Source organism: Camponotus vicinus, unplaced genomic scaffold, assembly GCF_025532165.1.
Source record: "Camponotus vicinus isolate PSW18456_S1 unplaced genomic scaffold, iyCamVici1.0 SCAF_6, whole genome shotgun sequence".
Taxonomy (NCBI): Eukaryota; Metazoa; Arthropoda; class Insecta; order Hymenoptera; family Formicidae; genus Camponotus; species Camponotus vicinus.
Genome location: NW_028141978.1, coordinates 12,347,908 through 12,354,360, shown reverse-complemented (window position 1 = coordinate 12,354,360; position 6,453 = coordinate 12,347,908). Strand labels below are relative to the sequence as shown.

The window sequence follows — 6,453 nt, the reverse complement described above, 5'->3', positions numbered from 1 at the left end:
AACGCGGCTGCAATTTTCAATCATAATCGTAACCGACAGATTACACATGATTAACTGCGTATCTTTTTTATTTTCTGACTCACTTCTTAATTTTAACGCTATTATATTCAAAATTAGTGTATATTTGGTTGTATATTGTATAAGATAAATTATAACAATAAACGCGACTGCAATTCTTAATCACAATCATACACGACAGATTACACATGATTAACTGCGTATCTTTTTTATTTTCTGACTCGCTTCTTAATTTTAACGCTATTATATTCAAAATTAGTGTATATTTGGTTGTATATTGTATACGATAAATTACAACAATAAACGCGACTGCAATTCTTAATCGCAATCGTACACGACAGATTACACATGATTAACTGCGTATCTTTTTTATTTTCTGATCCGCTTCTTAATTTTATCGCTATTATATTCAAAATTAGTGTATATTTGGTTGTATATTGTATACGATAAATTACAACAATAAACGCGGCTGCAATTTTCAATCATAATCGTAAACGACAGATTACACATGATTAACTGCGTATCTTTTTTATTTTCTGATCCGCTTCTTAATTTTAACGCTATTATATTCAAAATTAGTGTATATTTGATTGTATATTGTATACGATAAATTACAACAATAAACGCGGCCGCATTATTTTTCCTTTGTTCACTCAAGTGTCTATAATACGTTTCATAATCGGTGGCAAGTATTTTTATATATATATGCTTGGTGTAAATTCTTTGTCAGATAATTTCTCTGCGTCACGCATGAATGGGAGGTCCCACCCACGATCAAGTGCCATTTATCCACGGAAAGAATACCGATAGTTTTCGCAACAATAAAGGCGGCATCCTTAAAATAGCTCCCTGATAGCACTCATCGATCAACCTTTCTCCACACTAAATATTTAATAGAAATCGATAAAAATTTCTATACAATGTCGAATCAGTTAAGATACAATTGCAACTGATGACTATCATAAATGGCAAACATTGGAAAAGCGTTTAATCTTTTAAAATATTTAATAATTATGAGTTATTTTAATAGATTACATTAATCTTGATTTATTAGAGAAATATTCTATTATCCAATTTTTTATATCAAGTGAACCTTTCTTTCCAATCAGTCAAAAAATTTCGTTTTACATAAATTAACTGCTCTTAATTAAAGGTAATTTAATGGAAATGCATACAGCTAGCTTAATGATCGAATATGGAAAGACGACGTTGGTTTCCTACGTACCGGGTAGGACGAATTTTCTCTTCTACTTTGCTGTAGAATGCATTACCTCCCAATAAAATACAACGACGCTAAACGACAGCCTGAAAATCTCGCGTAAGCGAAAGTAGAGAAAGCTGCGTATCTCGTGAAGCCACGAGCAAGGCCGCCGCTGTTTAAAGATGAAACACGCCTAACGGCGCCATCCAGATGGCAGAATCACGTGCGAGCCTTCCAGATGGGCCACTGGGTATTTATTAATCGCATGTGCGCGCACCAGATCGATTATCTTCGAACGTAATAAAAATTTCATGGACCCTGTGAACGAGGTCCCCTATCGTTAGGTCCCGAGTTTATCGCTTTCATAAATATTGCGATATTTTTTTCCAGTTCGACGTATCTGTATGCGATTATATAAGAATGTTTAAAAATATTTCGTACTTTTGTACTAAGTAAAATTACATTGATTAAGTCTCTAATTTCAATATATTAGATTTCAATATATTACGTTCAACTGAAATGTACTTAGTTCAGCGTGTGTGTTGAATGCGTGCCATGTATATTAATTATTACATATTTTTTATTCTAGTTAAATTTTTTCCTTCTTAACGAATATTCGTATCTTGTCGATTATAAATTTTGGATGAAAAATACCTAAGAAGAGCACTCGCAATTTGTGAAGCAATCTACCAGCAATGCAATCGCAAGGTTCTCTGTATGCAAAGTCGCGTATGCTGCATTATTAACGATAATTCGCGATCCCGAGGAGAACGAAGATAGGGGATGCGATTTCGGTGACTGGCCCGCTGCACTTCCTGGGCTAAATAAAGCACGTGGCGCATACGAGCGCAAGAATCCCGATAATGGAATATTTAATAATTTCGTTGCTCGACTGGCGGCGCGCTTCGAAACGAAACGAAACGAAGAAATCGAGCGAGTTGGTGAAATTGACGCCTACTAGGTCAGTGGGTGACGGAAGACGAGTACGACGTGTATTCGTCTATCTATTTTGCCGCGACTTGTTTTAGTCGGCGCCAATGTAGATAAACATCCGGCAGCAGCTCCTATCTCTACGCCGTTAATTGAAATTCTCCCTGCCGTTCGAGGCTTCGAGGGAGGGACAGGACCGGAGATTTTCTCGGAGCAATGCTCAATTTCACCGGTGAAGATATCACGATGGCTCATTTAAAAATAAGTTCCACTTAGTGAGAGAGAAAACAACGAATTTATGAATAAACATCGCGGAATGTGAGAGTCTCCAGTGATTTTGCAAAGTGTATGGAATAAATTATACATGCGTTTTATTTATTTATAATTATAGTACGCATGATGTGAAATTATTACTTGATCGAAAAATAAAGAAATTAATTAAATGATAATACGAATAAAATATTTCCAAAAATGTCATTATTGTTATAAAAGAAAGCGATGACAAAATGTAACGAATTAAGTATGATAATGATTTCTATCATTACGAGATGCAATCAGCTTGGGCATCAGCTTGAAGGCTGCACTATCCTGGCGATACAAAAAAGAATGTCCTTCGAGCCGGATTTGAACCAGCGACCTATGGATATCTACCTTAATGAAGCTACCTCTACAGTCCACCGCTCTACCAACTGAGCTATCGAAGGCTTCTGATGAAGCTTGCTTAGGTAACACACATCTTCCAAGAGCCTTTATCTATAGCTATAAATAACACACTTATTTTCGCAAAATCTTAAATACAGACAAAGTGTAATGTAAAATAAAATATCCTTGGAATCAAATTTGAAGAAATAATTTATGGAATTTATGCCCTCTAGAAAAATAATTATTACAAGTCATCGTGCGTGCACTATTTTTCTATGAAGCTATTGAAGATATACGTACATTTCTACAGGAATATAAACAATTATTTATAATGCGGTCTTATTATAATTATTAAATAGATTCAAAAGAAAAAATTCTTGAAAAAGACATGATAAAAAGTTTTTCAAACTGAATTTTTTTCAATCTACTTCAGCTACTTATGAATGATTATTTTTGAAAATAATCTTAATTGCTATCATCTCTTTATCGAATAGCTTACACAAATAACAGTGAGATGTTATGGCAATTTTAAAGTCAAATAAAGGATCTTAATTTTAATGCGTAAGATCCGAGAGATTTGATATAGCGATCTGTGAAAATGATCTTTACAAGCAATATTCTATTATTTTTATCGGTGAAATTATTGAAAGTGTATCTTTTATATCTATCTAGCACATTAAATATCTTTTTCTCACGTGTGTATCTTATCACACATCTATATCTTGCAGAGTTTCAGGCATGCGATCAATTGTAATTGATTATTTTTCTGGAAGACATTTGTAACTGCCTCAGGCAAATTTGGCACCAAAAATATTTTATTTAACATTACATCACATTTTAATTTGAAACTATTGAAATATAATAAATGCTTGTTGCCTCTAAAAATTTTTCCATAACGAATTAAAATACACATTAGAAAGAAATTAAATTCGAAGAAATCTCGCTTTCTAGGAAAAAATGCGCTTCGAGCTAGAGTTGAATAATCTTCAGTAATAAAAAATCTAAAATACCGGATTTATTTCAACAATCTACCTCCGCCCAAAATTACATTTTGAAATCAAAAGTTTTGAAAGCAAAAATTTTCCTTCGAGCCGGAGTCGAACCAGCGACCTATGGATGTCTTTTATCACACAAACAATCAAACAACTACAGTCCACCGCTCTACCAACTGAGCTATCGAAGGCTGTTGCTAATTTCATTTAATTGTATCGTTATAAAAAAAAATTGATAAAAGCGAGCAGATAGTCCGGATTGGGCCTCAATCAACCACTGGTAGAATGGCAATTTACAAAACAACAGCAATAAAAATTTACGACACCGCTGGCAGGGACGGATAAGTCGTTTTTTTTCTTTTGCGACCGTGATATTAATGTAACACTTTCATCGTAAGACAGGTAGAGATCGTAATAATAAAACATGTTCCGCTACCGGCGTTACACGAGCGTTCCGCCTGAACGAGCAGAATTTCCTTCTCCCGATTCCGCCGAGTCTGTGAGTCGCGGGAGAGATTATCGCCAAGTCGACGTTTATGCGAAATAAACCGCGTTATGGTAACGAGGGACAAATTGCCAGGTGGATTGCCTTCTGGTGGCGAACAGCAGACTCCACCTGATGGAAAACCCGCCTCTGGGTGAAGCGAAAACTCAATCAATGGAAAGCGATTATGCAGATTCCATTCTCCAAAGCAGAAGCAAGTCACGGCATTTTCACCTGCGGCAAAACTCGCGATAAGATCGTAACTCCCGTTACATTCTCGTTAACCCTTTCCTCTTCTCCCGTCTGGAGACTCCTAGAACGGTTTAATTGACACGTTTCGCATCTGACTTTCTTACTCTGTCCGATTAATTTGTCTGCTAATTTTATCGCATTTGACATCTAGTCGAGATTCACGCTGTTTCAAGTGATAGCTCAGAGTCCTAAAATAAAGCTGCACTGTTCTTGAAGCACGCGCCACACCTCGTTGCCTCACCCACGTGCATTCCAATCGCTTTTCTCCAGGAGGAGATTGTTTTCTGGTAACGAAAGCGTGTGCTCCGATTATTAGCCGTTAAGGGGATGTCGGAGTTCTGTTTTACCGATAAAATGTCATATTTCACTTTTGTCCGAAATCATTTTATTAATTGCACAGAATAATAAATGCTCCTCCACGATTAAAGTACATACAGAAACAAAGCGGGAACCTCCTGATTTTATGTTAAAAATTAAGAAAAAATTGAAAAATTACAGTTTTTTATCGGCTTCTAGGGTCAAATTGTAACAATATTTGCTTTGTATGCACAAAATAAGATAGGTTCTCCCTAGAGATTGTATGAAGGAATATAAATGAACTTTTAGAAATGAGTTTAGAAGCCTAATGAAAAAGATTTCGGTAAATAAACCGAAATCTTTTTCATTAGGCTTCTAAACTCATTTCTAAAAGTTCATTTATCTTCCTTCATACAATCTCTAGCGGGAACCTATCATATTTTGTGCATACAAACTGCAAAACTTTTATATTAAGCAAATATTGTTATGACCTTTTTACGATTTTTCAATTTAAAAAAATTTTTAATATAAAATCAGAAGGTTCCCGCTTTGTTTCTGTATGTACTTTAATCGTGGAAGAGCATTTATTATTTTGTGCAACTAATAAAAAGATTTCGGACAAAAATGAAATATAACATTTTATCGGTAAAACAGAACTCCGGCATCCCCTTAAAATACAATAGAATCGTTACAACTTTCATCGACAGGAGTGGCCCTTTCGAATGGACCGACGTGTTTTCCTTCGGACGCAAGCAAGGACGAGACCGGAAGATCGATCGAACGAACAATCATTGCTCGACCTCGAGACTGTCTCGTCAGTGTCACGAGAGTGCAAATTTCTCGCGATCGATAATTCGATATCGTCCTTGCTATCAGCTCGTTTCACGAGCTCTTATTACATGCGTTTTAACAGTGATTGAGAGACGCGATATCAAAAGAATTTTTCTACAGTGAAAGGCACAAAGAACGCCTTTTTGTTTCGAGACTTGCCAGCGCTTGTTAATAGATTCCTGATTGATATCTTTCTCTCTTTCTTTCCTTAATGTCACGGTACTTTTTATTAAATATTGATCAAAGATACTTATAATTAACGATATTTTCTTAATTAACTCATTTATATTTCCAGGAAGAACAACGCGCGTCTATTCCTGCTTTTATATTATGTTTGCAAGAATTTCTCGATATTACTCGATGATCAGATGTTATAGAGATTTCTATAAAAAGTATACGAGGAATTATATGGAAAAATATTTTTATCGGCTTCACAGAGAATCGTGAAAATGAAAACGAAATTGAATTTAAAAATGATGCAAGAAAACACTCGAGTTTCTTCCACTATCGCTTTCAACTTTCAACTTCTCCGTAACCATCGTGCTCTCTCTGCTCGATGAGTTCTTCCTTTTAATGTCACTGAATATATATCAACGATGTAACGTGACACGTTTATTACGACACGTTTATTACGACACCTCTTATTATGTACAGGGGCATTTTGCGAGAGAGAAATGTAGAGAATATGTAGAGAGAAACGATATGTGTATAATCATCTGGATTGAATACTGTGCTCAGAAGCATTATTTAGTCCGCGATTTTCTTAACTACATATTCGCATTATCCAATCGATCATGAATAAAGTG

The 6,453-nt window shown here is 35.3% G+C and overlaps 2 non-coding genes across 2 annotated transcripts; both read right to left on the bottom strand.

Annotated features, from left to right (window-relative positions):
• Nucleotides 1–2,758: 2,758 nt before the first annotated feature.
• On the bottom strand, nt 2,759–2,853 carry Trnay-gua (transfer RNA tyrosine (anticodon GUA)). The gene is made up of 2 exons: nt 2,817–2,853; nt 2,759–2,794 (listed from the first exon to the last, which is right to left on the bottom strand). It is a non-coding gene; the product is annotated as a tRNA-Tyr (tRNA).
• A 1,020-nt stretch (nt 2,854–3,873) lies between these two features.
• Nucleotides 3,874–3,974, bottom strand: Trnay-gua (transfer RNA tyrosine (anticodon GUA)). Its single transcript has 2 exons — nt 3,938–3,974; nt 3,874–3,909 (listed from the first exon to the last, which is right to left on the bottom strand). It is a non-coding gene; the product is annotated as a tRNA-Tyr (tRNA).
• Between the last annotated feature and the right edge of the window lie 2,479 nt (nt 3,975–6,453).